General features: G+C 37.9%; 2 pseudogenes; both read right to left on the bottom strand.

The window, feature by feature from the left end:
- Positions 1-6,999: 6,999 nt before the first annotated feature.
- Positions 7,000-7,912, bottom strand: LOC125861304 (PR5-like receptor kinase; annotated as a pseudogene).
- An 11,476-nt stretch (positions 7,913-19,388) lies between these two features.
- On the bottom strand, positions 19,389-20,301 carry LOC125861303 (PR5-like receptor kinase; annotated as a pseudogene).
- Between the last annotated feature and the right edge of the window lie 2,487 nt (positions 20,302-22,788).

Here is a 22,788-nt window from a genome sequence, read left to right as displayed (position 1 = left end):
CACCTTTCTAAACATTTTTGAAATCAATATATTTAACGTTGTTGTCCAATACAACATCACAATTCCTATCAAACCATTTCTTCAAGGAATTGTACTTCTTGTACTCGTCCGTCATTGATGGATAGCCTCCTTGAAAGAATTTGCCTGTGTGGATGAATTACATCTCTTCTCCACCGGTGTAGAATATATGTGTCATGAAGAGTTTTAATTCTATGATGAGACATAGTTTTTATAATGTGGCAGCAGAAAACACCTTCACTTTGGAAGTTCTTGCAATTGCAATCTAGATATTGGTTGTCTGGGCGATATTACACAGTGTAAACAAAGTGATTTCCATGAAAATCAATAAATATGGAATAATATGTTACACCATACTTCTCAACTCGTTCCACGACATTGAAGTCAGGATGTTTTTCAATTTCACAGTGGTACAATCGCTTCAAATGCTCGATTGCAAAGACATCGTAAATAGTTCGAGTATAATGGGTTTGAATCTGCATATCCCAATCAAAACCACTAATAGGCGTTGCATGTGTTTTTCGTGAGTCAACTTCTGCTTGAAGTTCCTTCTCATATTTGAATCGCAAGGCTACCATATATTGTTGAACAAACTGCTTTAGACAGCTTCGTCCAGAGATATAGCCATAAAAAATGCATGCATTGACTCACTTCTTTGGGTGGACATCATGTCAGCCCAAAAATAGTGCTTCAAGAAGGCGGGCACCCATTTTTCCTTTTCCAAATATAGATTATGAAACCAAAGTCTATCCTGAAGCTCATATTTTTGAATGACCATAGCCTACCCTGAAGCTCATATTTTTGAATGAAGGCAACCCATTTTCCCTCAAATTCGTAGATAGTGATGTTGTTATAGATTAGTGATTTAAATTCGGCCTTGGCAATGATAAAGTCCAACACACCCTTAAGCATTGCAAGCAACTTTGTCATGATGTGCCAAATATAGTACATATGGATGTGTCTGGAAATACCTATGTAATTGTTGCGTTTATACTCTCACATTAATCAGTGAGGATAGCGGTTGGAGGTACATTTCCCATCGCTGCCAGCCAAGTCGAGAACACAAATTTGTATGTCTCAATATCCTCACTTGTGAGCAAAGTGCAGCCCAAAAGAATAAAGTGTTTGTGATGATTCACACCAACAAACGATGCAAAAGGCATGCGCCATTGATTCAACAAGTAGGTTGTATCGAAACAAACAACATCACTAAACTCCCGATACACATACTTGCAATGTGTGTGAACCCACACTACGTTGCAAAGTCTTGCAGCATTCAATTACATAAAACAAATTCATCGTCCTTCATCAACATTGAAGTAAAGAAATTTTGTATCGCCTCAGCATCGCAATCCAATGTCCTCATTCTCCGTTGTTGAAGAATGTAGTTTCGACAATCTTTCAGGGTGCATTCCATTCTATTAGAACCACCTGCTTGGACTTCCAAAAGTCTAATACTTTTGGCAGGTCTAATTCCTACGATGTCATGGGCTTCAAGGCCTCTCTTTAATGCCTTACTTATCTTCCTATGTCAACTAAAAAAACGTGACAAAGATGGTTCCAAATCATGGTTGTGCTCGGAGTTAACTATTGTAACCCAACATGAACCATCAACAAACACAACACAATTAATTCTACATTTGCAATCAACCCTTTTACTTGAATTCTTAGCGGTTGATTTTCTACTCTTATCATAAGCAAATGAGACATACCTAGCGTATTCACAACCTTTCTTTTCTGAACTCTTTTTAATAACTCCAGAACCATTTAAACGACTATGTTCTTTATAAAATGCAAAAAGAGATTCAACACTGCCAAAGACCATACCTACAACAGAGCCTTCTATATATTGTTGGTATGATAAATTATCATCATTGATTGTATCTTCATGTTCATCCCATTCTTCGCCAGCTTCATATTCCTCTCCGTCACTAGCACTTATTGATTCCTCTTGCTCCGGTTGATTCATTTCTTCATAAAGCAAGTTAAGAAGACTTTCATCATCACTGTGCAAATATGATTCAGGCCCATCGTATGCACCATCGGAATCTTGATGATGTTCATCATGATGGGACAACAAACTATCATCCTCAACTAACCCTAAAACATTATTTAATACTTGGGTTAATTGACTATCCCTATTCGGATCCATTTTGTTAAAATTATATAAATCCAACAACAAAATAAAATCACAACTACTGAGTGAAGTGAAGGAGATAAAATGAGTAAAGTAAGGGAGAAAGTAAATAAGAAAGAAAAGTCAGAGGTGGTTTTCTTTTTTTGGAGGGAAATTTAGGCGGTTTTGGAGCCAAAGGGTATTTTGGTCATTTATACCTGTCATGTCAGGCCCTACCAAAAAAGTGTCTTGCCATTTAGTTTTTTCAACAAGAAGAATGAAGCTCGACTGCAGATATTGGAGAATGAATTGGCTAACACCACTCAAGGTAACCTTTCTATCACCAAGTATTTTTTGAATTAAGAACTTATGTTCTGAGATATGTTTGTTGAATCTGGAAGAGGCTATCTCTGAAGCACGAATGATAAGAATTGTCATTTGTGGTTTGAAGGCTGAATGTATTCCATTTGTAACGTCGATTCAAGGATGGGATCAATAGCCATCCTTGGAGGAATTTGAGAATTTGTTATCGTCACAAGAATTACTAGCCAAACAATTGATTGGTGTATTTGTTAAAGGCGGAGGAAATTCTCTTGTAGCCGACAAGAGGAACTTTAAAGGAAAAACAAGAGATATGTCGCAATCTAGATTCTTAGGTGGATCAAGCTCTCCTAGAAAGAAGGAAGAACCTTCTAACTATTATGGTAAGAAACTTCATATATGCTATCGATGCAGAAAAATAGGACACCTAAAAAGATATTGTCAAGCCAAGGAGAGTAATATGGCTCAAAAGGTTGTTGAAGAAGAAGAAGAGTGGGAAATTGTTTAGTAGCTGAGGCTCGAATGCCATGATTTCCATCAATCTTGAAAGAAACTGGATCGAGGATCTAGAATATAATGTAGTCAATCACATGGAGAAGCAAGAAATTGATGTCATTAGTATGAATCAAGAAACTTTCGAAGATGTTCATACTAGTAATATGATAGCTATTATTGAGGAAATCAAGAGAATAGATTCTGAACAAGCAGTGTCTGAAGCTATATATGCCATAGGTGAGAATTCAATAGAAAGAAATGAGGGAGATGTATTAGAAGTTGAAACTTCTGATCAATTGTCAACCATAATGAGGTCAATCATTGTCTTAGATAAAACATTGGAAGCAAATGGAAAAGATCATGAATATCAGATAGATGGAGAAACTTACCTTGAAGGCCAAATTTTAGGCAAAGCGACAAATGATATAACTTTTAAAAGCTGCTAAACATGTTATTGAAGAGTTAGAAAAGGAATCTAGTAATGGATCCTATTATGGTGCTGAGGCTTCACAGGAAATTGACCATCAGATCATCACTAACTCAAATGAGGAGGCTTATATAGATGAAAGCTCTTTTTGTTATAAAGTTGCAGGTTCCAAAATCTTGAACCTTGGAGTTCCAAACTTGCCTATCAGAGATGTTTATCTAGACAACACTTTTGTCGGGAAGCTAAGAGAAAAGGGGAGTTCAGGAACTCAAGAAGGAGATAATTTACATGGACCATTCGATAACGGAAAATCTTTATCATTTGAAGAAGCAAGAGGAGTCCGGAAGAAACTACTAAGATTTTAACCAAGACGTGGCTAAATGCTTCGTTTGAGTTCTTCCGCGATAAGTGTTAGGTAGTTTCCAAAAAATCACTTAAAGGGGGAGTGTGAAAAATAAAGATGATTTTTTGGAGGTACAAATAATTCGAGATATTTAGTAGAACTTTCTAGAGTTATGTAGAGTAATACCTTAAGTACTTGATGTATCTAGGAATTGTGTAGATGTCTAGAGAAGTAGATATTTATAGTGAATTATAGAAATATCTAAATTCTTGTTAGATAGTTAGAAGATAAGAATATCTAGATTTTTCTCATAGATGTCTCGAATAATTTCTAGAATCATCCATATATAAATATAAATAGGGGTGGCCATTGTCATTTGTAAACAACCAAAAACCCAAGAACAATCAAAATCAAATAGTCTTCCCCCAAAACAAAGTTCCTTTATCCAAAATACTCTTTCTCCCTTGTAACTTCTGATTCTTTAGTTGAATTTCCAGTCATAATTAACGATATTGGGCTAGGAGAAGGCTTCCCGAATGATACTTTTCTTCTGATATTCTCTACAAGGCTCCCCTTATGGGATGACTTACGGGTATGGGCTGAAGAATTCAAGGGCCTTAATATGCCTTTCAGAATTAATAAGAGTTTGGACTTGTTGGAGTGTATAGAGTATAGTCAGTTGTAGGATGCAAGCTTCTTTGGTTATATTCATACTTGGAGTGATAACTACTACTATATGGATAAGGCTAGATAGGCTACTGATCAATCTGGAGTGGAATAATGTGTTCTCTGAGACATCAATTTTGCATTTAGCAAGGGTGTGTTCTGATGATGCACCTCTACAGATTACTATGAAGAATGATATCTCAGTTGGTCCTAGATATTTTAATATCTTGGACTTTTTGGTTGATAATAATAACTTTCTATCTATGGTGAAGGAGGTGTAGAAGGTAATTATATGTGGATATTGCATTAGAAATTAAAAAGGACTAATAAGAGACTTAGGGTGTGTTTCGTATGAAGGAACATGTTTTCAATTTTTTTTATGTTTGGTTGGATTGTTTTGAAAAATGGTTTTCAAATCAACTTACTTTCCTCAAATTTAAGGAAAATGACTTCCCTTACAAAAGTAAGGAAAATATTTTTCAAAATCAATTTAAACCTCACACCTCAACTTTTCATCCCATTTAAGTCTCGAGTACCGATTCTCAATGCTAATCCTGGATCTGACTTTAGATTCTCAATTCGATACACAACTCTCAACATTGATTAGAGAACCAAATACGATTTCCCAATTGAGTCGAGGTCAAACCTCGAGTTAGGATTAGAGGTCGAATTCCAGATTGGGTGTCGTGTTGGGTCCTAAATCAAGTGTTGGGATGGGGCTTCAAATCGTGTGTTGGAGTTCAGTTTTGGGTTGAGAGTTGAGTTGAGGTCTTATGTCATGTGTTGTGGTTGGGTCTCGGGGTTAGGTCTCAAATTGTGTCTCATATTTAGGTTAGGGTCGGGTCTCACGTCTCGAGTTGGGGTTTGGGTCGGGTTTTGAGTCAGAGTAGGGGTTAGATGTTGAGTTGGGGTATCAGGTTAGACTTAGGTGTCGGGGTTGGGGTCCAAGTTGGATCTCAGGTCGAGGTTTGGGTGTTGGGGTTAGGATCGTGTCTTGGGTTTGGATCGAGTATCGGGGTCAGGGTTGGGATCAGGTCTTAGGTCAAGTCTTGGGGTAGGGATTGGGTCTCAGATTTAGAGTAGGGGTCAGGGTTAGGGTCAGGGTTGGATCTGATGTAGGGTTGGGTGTTGGGGTCGGGATCGGGTCTCAAGTACCGGGGTCAGGGTTGGGATCGGATCTTAGGTCGAGGCTTGGGGTCAGGATTGGATATCAAATCTGATTCAAGGTCAGGTCTTGGGTAGCGATTAGGTCTCGGTTTGTGTGTTGGGCCTAGGTCTAGTGTTGGGGTTGAATCTTAGGTTTGGGTTGGGTTCAGGTCTCGGGTCGAGGTCGGGTTTCAGGGTCAGATCGGGTCTCGTATAGGGTGTCAGGTTTTGATCCTAGTTCAAAAGTTTGATCATGAATCAAATGTTGGGGTCGAGAGTCATGGTCGGATCGAGTTGGTGTTAAGTCCCGGGTCAGGGTCGTGTCTTGAGGTTGGATTCCAATTCAAAAGCTGGATCTTGACTTAAATGCTGGGGTCAATGTTAGGTCTTGGGTCAGGGTCGAGTCTCGGGTCAGGGTCGAGTTTTAGTCGGGATCATATTCCAGTTTTATGTCGGGTCTTGGGTCAGAGTCGGGTTCGAGTAAGGGTCATATTCCAGTTTGAATGTCGGGTCTTGAGTTGGGGTTAGGTCCTAGGTTGGGTCTTGGGATTGTGTCTCGATTTGGGTCATCGTAAGGTTCAAAATCTTGTTCGAATGTCGATCCCAGCTCAAATGTCGGGTCATATGTTGGAAGTAGGGGTTAGGTCCCAGATCAGGTGTTGGGGTTGGATTTGGAATCGATTATCTGAGTTGATTTTCAGGTCAGAAACCAATTTATTTTCGAAGAAAATATTTTCGAATTCCAGGTTCCTTCATACCAAACACATCCTTAATGTTTTCCAGTCTGGTCAAGAGAAACTTTTGGAGAATTTTATGACAAACCAAAAAGGTTGGAGATGTTAATTGTCAACCTAAAGGAAGCCATGATTTTTTATAAATCTACATATCACCGGGCTGAACTTAGTTAGGCAATGGCAAAATATGTACAATTTCTCAAAATAAAGGATGCATTACTAAGGTAGAAGTTTAAGGCTAAGTGGTTGAGAGAAAGTGATAAGAACACAACTTACTTCTTTAACAAGCACATGTTCATATTATCCTTTATTGACTATAAATAGAGGAGTTTAGTGAACTCAACTTTTTTATTCTATAATCTTGTTTTATTATTATTTATACTATTTAGCATGGGATACACGTGAATTATACATGTTTGAGAACTAGCATTCCTAAAACTAACAAACATCCCAAAAAAATTTCCCCAGATGACTTACCTGTAAAAATAAAGATCTCTTGCGAAGAGGATATAAAACTAAAAATAAATTTGTAAAAAACTATAAAACTAAAGTTTCCCCATTTATTGGAATTGATTACATGAATTTTTTTGTAATTTTGTCATGAATATTTTAGTAATTGTCCACAAGCTTAATCTTCAAATTGTACAATTGTTGAGTCTGTAGACTCGAGCGTAAAACTCAAAGTAGAAAATAAGAGTGGCTTTGTTGGTCGCTCCAATGTCGATCCTTTTGATCATGAAGGAGAACATATGAAAGGTTTTGGTGGCTTTTGCATGACCTCTAAGCTACTTTCTAACATTTCAATTACCATGCCAATGGCTGGCCTTTGCAAGGGATCTGCTTGGATGCACCACAAGCCAACTAATATCATTTTCTTTGCAATCTCCTCTTCTTCATTCGTCATAGTATCTCTTATATCTAGTTCTTCATCTAACAAAATTCATTGATAAGCCCAACGTGGAAAGTATATTTCACTATTATGGCTTCTTTCAGCAGTGTAGCTGTTTCTTCCTCCGACCATTTCAAGAACCATCATTTCGTAGATGTAAACATCAGATTTGTGGGACACTCCTCCAAAGTTTCCACTGAACACCTCTGGAGCTATGTAAACAATGGTTCCTCGGGATTCTAGTGTGGACATTATGCTCTCTTTTCGAGTAGATAGTGTTGCTAAACCGAAATCAAATATCTTAGGACAAAAGTCCTCATCCAGAAGAATGTTGTGAGGTTTTATGTCAAAATGCAAAATTCAGTAGTTGCACCCTCTATGCAAATATTCCAATCCTCGAGCTATCCCAAGTGCAATTTTGTATAACATTTCCCATCCCTTGTTAGAATCTTGGTTGTATATGTGTTTATCCAGAGATCCATTTGGCATGAATTCATATATAAGAGCTTTTTCCTAGCGATTGAAACAAAATCCCAACAGAGTAACAAAGTTGACATGAGAAGTTCTACTTATCCTTGCAACTTCGTTTAAGGAGATATTCTCTACTCAATAAATGGATATAGTTTCTAGATTTACAATGTAAGCATGTTCTTGGTTGGGTTTAGGCTTTGCAAATGCACATAAATTCATTACTTTGATTACCACAATGCCCTCCACTTTTCTGGCAATCTGTACTATTAGTCCCATCCCACTGCATAAAGAACTTGTGTGTCGTAATTCATATTTAGCAATCTATCTAAAGAATGAGACTCAATAAGGATCCTGACACGGTAGTGGCATTTCAGGCACAATTGATAGCATATGTCTCCCTTTGATAAGGTTGAGTGCAATCATAGAAGAAGAAGAGATCTGCAGTGTTAGGCCCCAAGGAAAATGGAGTACCCCTTATTTTAAAGCTATGTGTTGTCTTAATGATAAATTCCTCTTCAGAAATGGTTGATCATTGTTGCAGGTGACATTATAAGATGGTAAGCGATAACCCATCACCGCACCAACTCCTCTAGTCATGATCTGAGGCATAATAGGACTTGTTTCCACCTGAGTTTAAGCAATCCAATTGATGGGAAAAATATGAATTAGGGGAACCTGTACAGTTGTAATATGAAGTAAGGTACATATCTAGCTCTGAATATTCCAATGGCTCTAGAGTAAATTTATGATGTGTTCACGAGCATCCTGTGTTCAAGAGCATCAATATCCACCGGGTTAATTGAGTAGATACTCTAATAAATCTTCAAAGAGTCCTCACAAATGTACAAAATTGAATCATTTTTAAAAGATCAAGGTGAAAAAGGGTATACAAAAGTAATGAGCATGGAATTTCGGAGCAACAAAAGATAAATTCTATCAATACATCAACTATTCCTTCCAGCCAACAAAAGATTGAGGATAAAAAGATAAATACACATTCTAGTAATGATAATGTTGAACAACTGACCAAGATTGTTGTTTCCACAGTAGAACTTGATGAATATGAAGAGGATAATATTGACAGGGCCTTTGGATATATAACTAAACAACTTAATTTATCCCCAAGAAGCTTCACTCAAGTCAGGGGCAGATGTGGATATATATATATATGCAGTACGATACAAAATATACAAAATAGGCCCAAAAGTGACCAAGATACCAATCCCCGGGAGCTGTTGTCACCTATACAAGAGCTACTACGAACAAAAAGTGATATACTTACAGAGAACTAACTAATCCAAATACAAAATGAAAGTCAGTACAAAAGAAGGACTACAACAAGTTTCTGAATGCCACGAGCTCACCACAATCCAAATCTGTGATAGCCACGGAAGATCCAAATGTTTTTACTAAGGGTGGCTCAAACTAGGAGCTGCATCAAAAAAAAAATGCAAAAGTGCAGTATGAGTACCAAACGCGGGGTACCCAGTAGGCATCATAGGCCGACCGAGCTCAGAAATATCAAATAGAAATAAGAAGAACTATGAACTAACAAGGCAAGAGCAAGCTAAAGTATAAAAAGCTAATACAGGAGAACATGTAAGGTAGTATCAATGACCAACAAGAATACACCAAAACCAAAAACCTATGCACTCCAAGGTAACTTATCTAATGCTAGAATGTCAAATTCCAAACAAGGATATATCATATGCCCGGAAGAAATATCAAGCCGTCTGGAATGATACCTCAAGCTTATTCGCAAGCCAATAACCTTGATATGTTCATCCACAGGATGCTCGGTATGGCACTTCGAGCTTACTCATAACCAAGACATGTGTATCAACGGGTTGCCCAGTATGATGCCTTGAGTTCATCTACAATGAAAAGAAAAATATAGCCCAACCAAGGTATTTAGCCGCCCAGAATGGTACCTTGAGCTGATCAGAGTATATGCAGCTGAATGTGCAGTAAATCAAGTAAAAGGGCCTTTTCACCACTTTTATGCAACACAAGTCTCAAGGACTTCCAAATCATTAAGAATAAACTCACTTATTGTTAATATGCCACTTATTTCTCACAACTAAAGAAAATAAATACTCCATAGAAGTATAATCACAATAAACTCAGGGCATACACACCGAATCGACATGAATGCCCGTCACACCACAAGAGTACTAACCTGGGCCTCCTGCTAATCCAAGCTCACGCCTTAGGCCCAGCAGTTTAATAAACAACAAATGAAGAAGAACAACTCAAGGAACCCAGACAATCATCCAAACCAACAAAAACAATCAAATGCCACATAGCCATAAGTTTCACGCTACCTAGAATCAAGGTCTAAGGATACTACTCACTCAAGGATCGCAAAAACTAAAACTTTTTCGACTAAAGCTCAAGCTATTTCAACCAACTTATGTCCATAATTACGCCATGAAGAATTAGGCTTCGAAAATTACAGATTCCTTTTGAAATAAGGAATATAGTGCATAGAAAAAGTGAATTCCTAGCGCAAATATTACAGATTCCTTTTGAGTTGAGACTTCTAAAATTTAATGAGGGTGGGGTTGAAACATTTTGCGCCATGAATTCTTCAAAAAGGTGTAATAAACTGATTTTGTCGTTAGGAAAAAGTCAATGAAGAAAGAATTTGGGCCAGAAAATTTTTCGTAGTAACTTGGAATTTCCCAACCTAGTCCAAATATGGATGATATCAGAGTCATTAAGGTGTAGGTAAATATGGTAATTAATTAGAGATCTAATTATGATTTGGACCATATGAGTAGATAGCTAAGACGTTAAGCAACCGGTACGACTTTACAGAATCAAATTTGAGCGAGTAGAACTCCCAAAAATAATCTTAGTGTGAACAGGTAACATTCTGTCTCCATGTAGGCCGCCAGAGCGAGATTGGAGCCGCCAGAGCGGGGTCGCTGTAGCTGGATGTGTCCATCGTGGCAGGCTAGACGTGACTTAAAGTAGTTAATAAACCCCTAAATGACCTTATTTGGCACCTTTCAATTTTTAGAGCTAAGGAGACGACCCCAGGCAACTTCTTGACCATTTTTCACCATTCTTTAGGCTAAAGGTAAGGTGTTAACTCCCCGAATCCGTTTGTCGATCCGCAAAACATAATCTAGTGGGTCATTGTCGAATGTACAGGGTTTAGATCTAGAATTTATGGTGGAAAAAGCCCTAAATTGGGTGTTAGGATCTTGGGTTTGGTCTAGGGTTATTTGGATTGTTATAATCCGAATAATTAGACCTTTGATTGTTGATCCTTTTATATAAATTGTTGTTTGTAGACCTAGAACAAGCGGAAGGAAACCAAAAAGGAAAGATTCAAGTGCCTTAGGGGATTCAAGCTTGGATTCGAGGTAGGTGATGGTTGTGATTTCATGTTGGTGTGATATGTGTTTGTAATTGCTTCATTATAATTCATGTATGTATGCGAATGTTGCATTATTGATCACCCTAATCATAAATGAGGATAATTGAATAATTGTATGCCATGAATCACCTCTTGTTGTATGATTGTAAGAATATACATTGTGATTGTGATTGTGGTTTGTTGAATGGGCAGGTGTTACGATCAGACACACTAACTGGGATCGATTGCCACGTTTTGGCATATATATGGGATCGGTTGCCACATTTCGGCATAAACATGGATCGGCTGCCATGTTCGGCATAACTAACTTGGATCGGATTGCCACGTTTCGGCATAAATATGGGATCGGCTTCCAAGTTCCGGCATAACTAACTTGGATCGGATTGCCACGTTCTAGCATAACTAAATTGGATCGGATTGCCACGTTACGACATAAATATGGGACCGGATTGCCACGTTCTGGCATGCTAATTGTTTGGGTTTGGGTTCCATGAGAGGATCATTGAATTTGGTTCCGTGAGAGGACCATTTGATTGTGTTGTGTATCTATTTGTGATGAGTTTGTTCATATCTAATGACTATTGATATTGGAAGACAGTATGTTGCTCTAAATTGATATAACTGTGATATGTGACAATCGTGAAGTTATTCATTGTTCGTATATATTAATGATATTGTAAATATTCGATATATGCATGTGATTATATTGTTGTATTGACTAATATATGTTACACTTAGTGGGATAGCCGCGTGATCCTACTAGTACACGGTGGTTGTGTACTGATACTGCACTTGCTCTTTCTTTGTTTAGTACAGGGAATCTTCAGGTGGCTATTGATAGACCTCAGTTAGGTGACAATGAACGTGAACAGATTCAAGGGTGAGCCAGTTCTTTCAGGCTGCCATGGATCTTCCTTGTTTAAGTCCAATATTTTCAGACTCAGGTTTAAGGTGTTGTTTAGTTTCGGGGTTGTACCCCTTGTTCTTAGACTTGTCGTTAGTAGAGTTCTGGTACAATGACTTTCAGGTTTTAGGTATTTAATTCCGCATTTGTTTAGTTAATTAACCTGTTTTCGTAACTTAATTGCCTTAGTTTTGGTTTAGTTGCTTAATTTGGGTTGTAGTAGTGGTTCTCCCACCGTATGGTTAGTGCGGGTGCCAATCACAACGGTCTGGGTCGTGACAAAGTTGGTATTAGAGCCCTAGGTCGTTGATCTCATTGTACCGAAATGAGTCTAGTAGAGTCTTGCGGAACAGTACGATGGCATCCGTACTTTTTTTCGAGAGACTATAGGACTTTACGGAAAAACTCACTTCTTTCTACTCCTTCGTGCTATGATTTGAATCCAATTGGTATCTGGGTGATACAAATTGGCATATTCCCTCTTTCACTCTATGGTCTGAACTAGAGCAGCAAAAGTGGTAACATAATCACTAGCAAGAGGGGATGTGTCTAGATTACTGACAGTTGAATAGGGTCACCATTCGAAACAAGTATCCATTGCCTTAGATAGATGACATTTTTGACCAATGGCAAGGTGCATCGGTTTTCTGTAGGATTGATTTAAGGTCTAGTTACCATCATTTAAAAAATGAGGCGGTTAAGAATTGGGTTTGACCAAGTTCTTTGATTGAAATCAGTAGTTTTGTGGGGCTCGCTAGCTACTATTGTCACTTTTGGTATGAGTTGAGTCCAATTGGTATCTCAACGAAGTGAACTAGATGTCGTGGTCACAACTGAGGACCCCCAAGCAAAGCATATTTGAAACAGAGAAGGTTCCAATTGGTATCAGGCCCTAGGGGTGGTGTGAATACATGGATGATAAGGAATGGTCATCCATGGAGCGAAATAATTAATTAAGAATTTGGACTTATTTGTGAATTGTATCTTGTAAACTTTGAACGCGTGTTTCTGGTTGTCTGAAATTAATTATGAATGTGAAGGGTGTATTATTTGGGTGCTTGGATATGATTATGTGCACAATAAATGGGTATCTAAACATTGATATGTACAATATGTTGGCCTGGTCGTTGAAGTTATGTAAGTTGTAAATACTCGAGTATCGTGAAACTCATTGTGAAAGGAAGATCTTGACTAAATATCGTGTAAGTGTCTGGTTGTATCTTGGGGATATGTGGGTTGTGGTGCTGAATTAACAAAAATGAATTGGTTCATATATCGTGAGATTGACTGGGCGTAGAGAATGATTATCCTAGTTATGAGGATTATTCTAAAATTGCTAAGTAAAGCTAGGAACCTTTGTGGAATTTAGAATAGAAAAGAATCCCAGAAAAATTTATTCCTCAGTTCTATTTCCGTTATGGCCGTTGAGGCTGGATTATTCCCGCCAAGGTGAGGCCACCAGTGTGGAAATTTTCCCGCCAGAGCGGGATGAGGCGAGACAGAACCTCAACATGTCTCCCCTGCTTTTCCCTAGTCACAATTATGGACCCCGAATCATACCTGAACTAACCCCCGCGATCTAATTCATTGTTCATCAATCGAATGTAAGTTGTAAAGTGTGTTAAATTTTGGAAAACCTGGGTATATGAAGAGGAAATCAGCGAGACTGTAAAGGCCGAGGAAATGGTAATGGAGGTAGAAGAGTAGTGCAACCAGACAAGGAGGTTGCCCATCAAGATGACAGGGCTCAATTTTATGCCTTTTCGGGCAAGATCGAGACTGAGGTGTCTAATGAAGTGGTCACAAGTACTATGCTTATTTGTGACTAGATGACTAATGTGTTGCCTGATCCAGGTTCTACTTATTCTTATGTGTCCATTCAGTTTGACTTGTGATTTGATATGAATTGTGATGTACATGATACCCTTATCCATGTTTCTACCCTAGTTGAAGAGTCAGTCATAGTCACCTTTGTTTATCGTGTTGTCCTGTTGTGTTTATGGATTTTAAGAGTTAGGTTGATTTGGTTATGTTAGATATGACTGACTTGATATAATCTTAGACATGACTTGGTTGTCCCCCTATTATACTAGGCTTATTTGTAATACTAAGTTGGTAACTCTAGAGATCTCCAGTAGGGAAATATTAGAGTGGGTATTGGTGTACAAACCTAAGCTAGCTAAGATCATATCTTTCATTCGGGCTAAGAAACTGGTAGGGTAGGATTGTTTGACGTAATTGGCTCATATTCGGAATGTTGAAGTCGAATCCCCCTCTATTGAGTCTATTCCGGTGGTGTTAGAATTAAGAGAGCTTAAAGCTCAAATCAAAGGGATTCTTGATAAAGGTTTCATCCGTCCTAGTGTTTCCCCGTAGGGGGTGCTCCTGTCTTGTTTGTTAAGAAGAACGAGGGTAGTATGAGGACTGGTGATTTTATATTAAGCCATAAATGAGTGGATTGATACCGCAATGACAAGCTTATGGATAAGGAAGGTCCTAATGAGTATACTTGGGTGAAGGAAATTAAAGTATCTTAGTAAGAGAGTGTGTATCAATTGGGTTAGTCTTTTTAATTTGATGAGTTTACCTAAGTTTGAGGTGTCGTGTTGGTGAAATGATGGCTTCGCAGTGATAGTCAAGACTAAGTGAGCGTAATGGAAATAAGAGTTCGTGATGGATTGTGATGGGAGGCAACTATATAATAAAATTGTTGGTTAAGCGAATATTTGTATAGTAATTGCGACTTGTGAGTATCTAAAGGTTGTGGTTTTCTAAAATTTAGTGAGTAACGTGGTTGTATGGAATGTTTTAAGAGATGGTGGGACACCATTCGAATAGAAATTAAGAGCTAGAGTCGTAATGAAGAAAAATAATGGGAGGTAGTACAACCTTTAGAGAGAGGCGAGAGCAAGAATATTTTATTTAATTGCAAAGGCTGAAGAAATACCTTCAGAGAGGTAGATAAGTTGGTTTAGAGACACGTGATTTATTTCGTGTTGATGTGGCTATGGTACTAGGGTCACAAGGCTGTCAAATTGGTTAAAAATTATTAAAATAGGACTTAAGAAAGGAGTGTACAAAGATTGGCTCGAGTGTGATGATAAGTGCTTTGTTTTTGTTTTGAGTTTAGCAATGAGTACGATTGAATTTTAGTGAAGGATATTGTAAGATCGATGGAGATGGGATCAATGGTAAGAGAAAATCTAGGAATTCATAAAAATCTTCAAGGTACAAGTTAATGTTGATAGAGAAAGGGATTGTGTTATACGGTGGAAATTACCATTCAGATTTTTCATTGTAAGTCTACATTCATGATGATGTATTTGTCAAGGTATGAATTATCAAGGTGAGTAATGATCAATTGTATCCGGTATTGAACATTTGAAAGGACTTACACCTGGGTTGAGTCGTAAAGTTCATTGTTGTTGATTGTTAAATACCTAAGAAAGGTTTTCATTTAAAAAGTGTTGGTTTAAAGTAAGGTCAATGGTCAGAGTCGTTATGATGGTTGTTAGTATTTAGAGTGTTGGCTTCAGTCGAAGGATGTGAAGAGTATGTTGAGTCAAGTGAATGGAAATGGTTGGTATTGACTCTTCAAAGGAAAACCTTTCGTGTTATTCGATAAATTCTTATGTGACCATCTATTTCATTTTGTACATGGTTGTGAGTGTGATGAACTAGCTATGCTTACGTGTGTTTTCATTTTGTGGATGGATCTCTAGTGGTAGATCAGATGTACATCCTGCAATGTTCTCTTGGTTGAGTGGGATGAGTTGGGAAGACCTGATTATTTTGTATTACTTATGTGGTGTTGTCTTGGAGGTGTATAGTATTTCAGTGGTTTTACTAGTACCACCTTGCTTATGAGAGTTTATAGAAGAGCTACCATGCGTATTTATGGTTGCTCGACAATCTTAATATTCATCTAGTCGTTGAGGTCATGCATTGACTTTGTGTGATTGAATGTGGGGATCATTGGGTCCAATTATAATGCTCTTAAGAGGTAATCTACAATTACTAAATCTAACATTTCGAGGGTTTGTATTCTTGGACATATCCCTGGATGAGATGTTTATCCAGACAGTACTATTGTCGAGAAAAGGGGAGTTCAGGAAATCAAGAAGAAGATAATTTACATGGACCATTCGATAACGGAAAATCTTTATCATTTGAAGAAGCAAGAGGAGTCCGGAAGAAACTATTAAGATTTTAACCAAGACGTGGCTCAATGCTTCGTTTGAGTTCTTCCGCGATAAGTGTTAGGTAGTTTCCAAAAAATCACTTAAAGGGGGAGTGTGAAAAATAAAGATGATTTTTTGGAGGTACAAATAATTCGAGATATTTAGTAGAACTTTCTAGAGTTATGTAGAGTAATACCTTAAGTACTTGATGTATCTAGGAATTGTGTAGATGTCTAGAGAAGTAGATATTTATAGTGAATTATAGAAATATCTAAATTCTTGTTAGATAGTTAGAAGATAAGAATATCTAGATTTTTCTCATAGATGTCTCGAATAATTTCTAGAATCATCCATATATAAATATAAATAGGGGTGGCCATTGTCATTTGTAAACAACCAAAAACCCAAGAACAATCAAAATCAAATAGTCTTCCCCCAAAACAAAGTTCCTTTATCCAAAATACTCTTTCTCCCTTGTAACTTCTGATTCTTTAGTTGAATTTCCAGTCATAATTAACGATATTGGGCTAGGAGAAGGCTTCCCGAATGATACTTTTCTTCTGATATTCTCTACAAGGCTCCCCTTATGGGATGACTTACGGGTATGGGCTGAAGAATTCAAGGGCCTTAATATGCCTTTCAGAATTAATAAGAGTTTGGACTTGTTGGAGTGTATAGAGTATAGTCAGTTGTAGGATGCAAGCTTCTTTGGTTATATTCATACTTGGAGTGATAACTACTACTATATGGATAAGGCTAGATAGGCTACTGATCAATCTGGAGTGGAATAATGTGTTCTCTGAGACATCAATTTTGCATTTAGCAAGGGTGTGTTCTGATGATGCACCTCTACAGATTACTATGAAGAATGATATCTCAGTTGGTCCTAGATATTTTAATATCTTGGACTTTTTGGTTGATAATAATAACTTTCTATCTATGGTGAAGGAGGTGTAGAAGGTAATTATATGTGGATATTGCATTAGAAATTAAAAAGGACTAATAAGAGACTTAGGGTGTGTTTCGTATGAAGGAACATGTTTTCAATTTTTTTTATGTTTGGTTGGATTGTTTTGAAAAATGGTTTTCAAATCAACTTACTTTCCTCAAATTTAAGGAAAATGACTTCCCTTACAAAAGTAAGGAAAATATTTTTCAAAATCAATTTAAACCTCACACCTCAACTTTTCATCCCATTTAAGTCTCGAGTACCGATTCTCAATGCTAATCCTGGATCTGACTTTAGATTCTCAATTCGATACACAACTCTCAACATTGATTAGAGAACCAAATACGATTTCCCAATTGAGTCGAGGTCAAACCTCGAGTTAGGATTAGAGGTCGAATTCCAGATTGGGTGTCGTGTTGGGTCCTAAATCAAGTGTTGGGATGGGGCTTCAAATCGTGTGTTGGAGTTCAGTTTTGGGTTGAGAGTTGAGTTGAGGTCTTATGTCATGTGTTGTGGTTGGGTCTCGGGGTTAGGTCTCAAATTGTGTCTCATATTTAGGTTAGGGTCGGGTCTCACGTCTCGAGTTGGGGTTTGGGTCGGGTTTTGAGTCAGAGTAGGGGTTAGATGTTGAGTTGGGGTATCAGGTTAGACTTAGGTGTCGGGGTTGGGGTCCAAGTTGGATCTCAGGTCGAGGTTTGGGTGTTGGGGTTAGGATCGTGTCTTGGGTTTGGATCGAGTATCGGGGTCAGGGTTGGGATCAGGTCTTAGGTCAAGTCTTGGGGTAGGGATTGGGTCTCAGATTTAGAGTAGGGGTCAGGGTTAGGGTCAGGGTTGGATCTGATGTAGGGTTGGGTGTTGGGGTCGGGATCGGGTCTCAAGTACCGGGGTCAGGGTTGGGATCGGATCTTAGGTCGAGGCTTGGGGTCAGGATTGGATATCAAATCTGATTCAAGGTCAGGTCTTGGGTAGCGATTAGGTCTCGGTTTGTGTGTTGGGCCTAGGTCTAGTGTTGGGGTTGAATCTTAGGTTTGGGTTGGGTTCAGGTCTCGGGTCGAGGTCGGGTTTCAGGGTCAGATCGGGTCTCGTATAGGGTGTCAGGTTTTGATCCTAGTTCAAAAGTTTGATCATGAATCAAATGTTGGGGTCGAGAGTCATGGTCGGATCGAGTTGGTGTTAAGTCCCGGGTCAGGGTCGTGTCTTGAGGTTGGATTCCAATTCAAAAGCTGGATCTTGACTTAAATGCTGGGGTCAATGTTAGGTCTTGGGTCAGGGTCGAGTCTCGGGTCAGGGTCGAGTTTTAGTCGGGATCATATTCCAGTTTTATGTCGGGTCTTGGGTCAGAGTCGGGTTCGAGTAAGGGTCATATTCCAGTTTGAATGTCGGGTCTTGAGTTGGGGTTAGGTCCTAGGTTGGGTCTTGGGATTGTGTCTCGATTTGGGTCATCGTAAGGTTCAAAATCTTGTTCGAATGTCGATCCCAGCTCAAATGTCGGGTCATATGTTGGAAGTAGGGGTTAGGTCCCAGATCAGGTGTTGGGGTTGGATTTGGAATCGATTATCTGAGTTGATTTTCAGGTCAGAAACCAATTTATTTTCGAAGAAAATATTTTCGAATTCCAGGTTCCTTCATACCAAACACATCCTTAATGTTTTCCAGTCTGGTCAAGAGAAACTTTTGGAGAATTTTATGACAAACCAAAAAGGTTGGAGATGTTAATTGTCAACCTAAAGGAAGCCATGATTTTTTATAAATCTACATATCACCGGGCTGAACTTAGTTAGGCAATGGCAAAATATGTACAATTTCTCAAAATAAAGGATGCATTACTAAGGTAGAAGTTTAAGGCTAAGTGGTTGAGAGAAAGTGATAAGAACACAACTTACTTCTTTAACAAGCACATGTTCATATTATCCTTTATTGACTATAAATAGAGGAGTTTAGTGAACTCAACTTTTTTATTCTATAATCTTGTTTTATTATTATTTATACTATTTAGCATGGGATACACGTGAATTATACATGTTTGAGAACTAGCATTCCTAAAACTAACAAACATCCCAAAAAAATTTCCCCAGATGACTTACCTGTAAAAATAAAGATCTCTTGCGAAGAGGATATAAAACTAAAAATAAATTTGTAAAAAACTATAAAACTAAAGTTTCCCCATTTATTGGAATTGATTACATGAATTTTTTTGTAATTTTGTCATGAATATTTTAGTAATTGTCCACAAGCTTAATCTTCAAATTGTACAATTGTTGAGTCTGTAGACTCGAGCGTAAAACTCAAAGTAGAAAATAAGAGTGGCTTTGTTGGTCGCTCCAATGTCGATCCTTTTGATCATGAAGGAGAACATATGAAAGGTTTTGGTGGCTTTTGCATGACCTCTAAGCTACTTTCTAACATTTCAATTACCATGCCAATGGCTGGCCTTTGCAAGGGATCTGCTTGGATGCACCACAAGCCAACTAATATCATTTTCTTTGCAATCTCCTCTTCTTCATTCGTCATAGTATCTCTTATATCTAGTTCTTCATCTAACAAAATTCATTGATAAGCCCAACGTGGAAAGTATATTTCACTATTATGGCTTCTTTCAGCAGTGTAGCTGTTTCTTCCTCCGACCATTTCAAGAACCATCATTTCGTAGATGTAAACATCAGATTTGTGGGACACTCCTCCAAAGTTTCCACTGAACACCTCTGGAGCTATGTAAACAATGGTTCCTCGGGATTCTAGTGTGGACATTATGCTCTCTTTTCGAGTAGATAGTGTTGCTAAACCGAAATCAAATATCTTAGGACAAAAGTCCTCATCCAGAAGAATGTTGTGAGGTTTTATGTCAAAATGCAAAATTCAGTAGTTGCACCCTCTATGCAAATATTCCAATCCTCGAGCTATCCCAAGTGCAATTTTGTATAACATTTCCCATCCCTTGTTAGAATCTTGGTTGTATATGTGTTTATCCAGAGATCCATTTGGCATGAATTCATATATAAGAGCTTTTTCCTTGCGATTGAAACAAAATCCCAACAGAGTAACAATGTTGACATGAGAAGTTCTACTTATCCTTGCAACTTCGTTTAAGGAGATATTCTCTACTCAATAAATGGATATAGTTTCTAGATTTACAATGTAAGCATGTTCTTGGTTGGGTTTAGTCTTTGCAAATGCACATAAATTCATTACTTTGATTACCACAACGCCCTCCACTTTTCTGGTATTCTGTACTATTAGTCCCATCCCACTGCATAAAGAACTTGTGTGTCGTAATTCATATTTAGCAATCTATCTAAAGAATGAGACTCAATAAGGATCCTGACACGGTAGTGGCATTTCAGGCACAATTGATAGCATATGTCTCCCTTTGATAAGGTTGAGTGCAATCATAGAAGAAGAAGAGATCTGCAGTGTTAGGCCCCAAGGAAAATGGAGTACCCCTTATTTTAAAGCTATGTGTTGTCTTAATGATAAATTCCTCTTCAGAAATGGTTGATCATTGTTGCAGGTGACATTATAAGATGGTAAGCGATAACCCATCACCGCACCAACTCCTCTAGTCATGATCTGAGGCATAATAGGACTTGTTTCCACCTGAGTTTAAGCAATCCAATTGATGGGAAAAATATGAATTAGGGGAACCTGTACAGTTGTAATAGGAAGTAAGGTACATATCTAGCTCTGAATATTCCAATGGCTCTAGAGTAAAATTATGATGTGTTCTTGGGCAGCCTGTGTTATCAAGAGAATCAATATCCACCAGGTTAAGTAGGTAGATACTCTAATAAATCTTCAAAGAGTCCTCACAAATGTACAAAATTGAATCATTTTTAAAAGATCAAGGTGAAAAGGGCAATACAAAAATAAGGAGAATGGAATTTCGGAGCAACAAAAGACAAATTCTATCAATACATCAACTATTCCTTCTAGCCAACAAGAGATTGAGGATAAAAATTTAAATACACATTCTAGTAATGATAATGTTGAACAACTGACCAAGATTGTTGTTTCCACAGTAGAACTTGATGAATATGAAGAGGATAATATTGACAGGGCCTTTGGATATATAACTAAACAACTTAATTTATCCCCAAGAAGCTTCACTCAAGTCAGGGGCAGATGTGGATATATATATATATGCAGTACGATACAAAATATACAAAATAGGCCCAAAAGTGACCAAGATACCAATCCCCGGGAGCTGTTGTCACCTATACAAGAGCTACTACGAACAAAAAGTGATATACTTACAGAGAACTAACTAATCCAAATACAAAATGAAAGTCAGTACAAAAGAAGGACTACAACAAGTTTCTGAATGCCACGAGCTCACCACAATCCAAATCTGTGATAGCCACGGAAGATCCAAATGTTTTTACTAAGGGTGGCTCAAACTAGGAGCTGCATCAGAAAAAAATGCAACAGTGCAGTATGAGTACCAAACGCGGGGTACCCAATAGGCATCATAGGGCGATCGATCTCAGAAAGATAGAATAGAAATAAGAAGCACTATGAACTAACAAGGCAACAGCAAGCTAAAGCATAAAAAGCTAATACAGGAGAACATGTAAGGTAGTATCAACAATCAACAAGAATACACCAAAACCAAAAACCTATGCACTCCAAGGTAACTTATCTAATTCTAGAATGTCAAATTCCAAACAAGGATATATCATATGCCTGGAAGAAACATCAAGCCGTCTGGAATGATACCTCAAGCTAATCCGCAAGCCCATAACCTTGATATGCTCATCCACAGGACGCCCGATATGGCACTTCGAGCTTACTCATAACCAAGACATGTGTATCAACTGGTCGCCTAGTATGATGCCTTGAGTTCATCTACAATGAAAAGAAAAATATAGTCTAACCAAGGTATTTTGCCGCCTAGAATGGTACTTTGAGCTGATCAGAGTATATGCAGCTAAATGTGGAGTAAATCAAGTAAAAGGGCCTTTTCACCACTTTTATTCAACACAAGTCTAAAGGACTTCCAACTCATTAAGAATAACCTCACTTATTGATAATATGCCATTTATTTCTCACAACTAAAGCAAATCAATACTCCATAGAAGTATAATCACAATCAACTCTGGGCATACACACCGAATCGGCAAGAATACCCGTCACACCACAAGAGTACTAACCTGGGCCTCCTGTTAATCCAAGTTCATGCCTTAGGCCCAACAGTTTAATAAACAACAAATGAAGAAGCACAACTCAAGGAACCCTGACAATCATCCAAACCAACCAAAACAATCAAACGCCACACAACCATAAGTTTCACATTACCTAGAATCAAGGTCTAAGAATACTACTCACTCAAGGATCGCAAAAACTATGACTTTTTCTACTAAGGCTCAAGCTATACCAACCAACTTATGGCCATAATTACGCCATGAAGAATTAGGCTTCGAAAATTACAAATTCCTTTGAAATAAGAAATATATAGAGCATAGATAAAGTGAATTCCTGGCGCAAATATTACAGATTCCTTTTGAGTTGAGACTTCTAAAATTTAATGAGGGTGGGGTTGAAACATTTTGCGCCATGAATTCTCCAAAAAGGTGTAATGACCTGATTCTGTCATTAGGGAATAGTCAATGAAGAAAGAATTTGGGCCATAATTTTTTTTGTAGTAACTTGGAATTTCCCAACCTAGTCTAAATATGGACGAAATCAGAGTTATTAAGGTATAGGGAAATATGGTAATTAATTAGAGATCTAATTATGATTTGGA

This window comes from Solanum stenotomum, chromosome 4 (assembly GCF_019186545.1).
Source record: "Solanum stenotomum isolate F172 chromosome 4, ASM1918654v1, whole genome shotgun sequence".
In the NCBI taxonomy this organism is placed as follows: Eukaryota; Viridiplantae; Streptophyta; class Magnoliopsida; order Solanales; family Solanaceae; genus Solanum; species Solanum stenotomum.
This window is presented reverse-complemented; position numbering and strand designations above follow the sequence as displayed.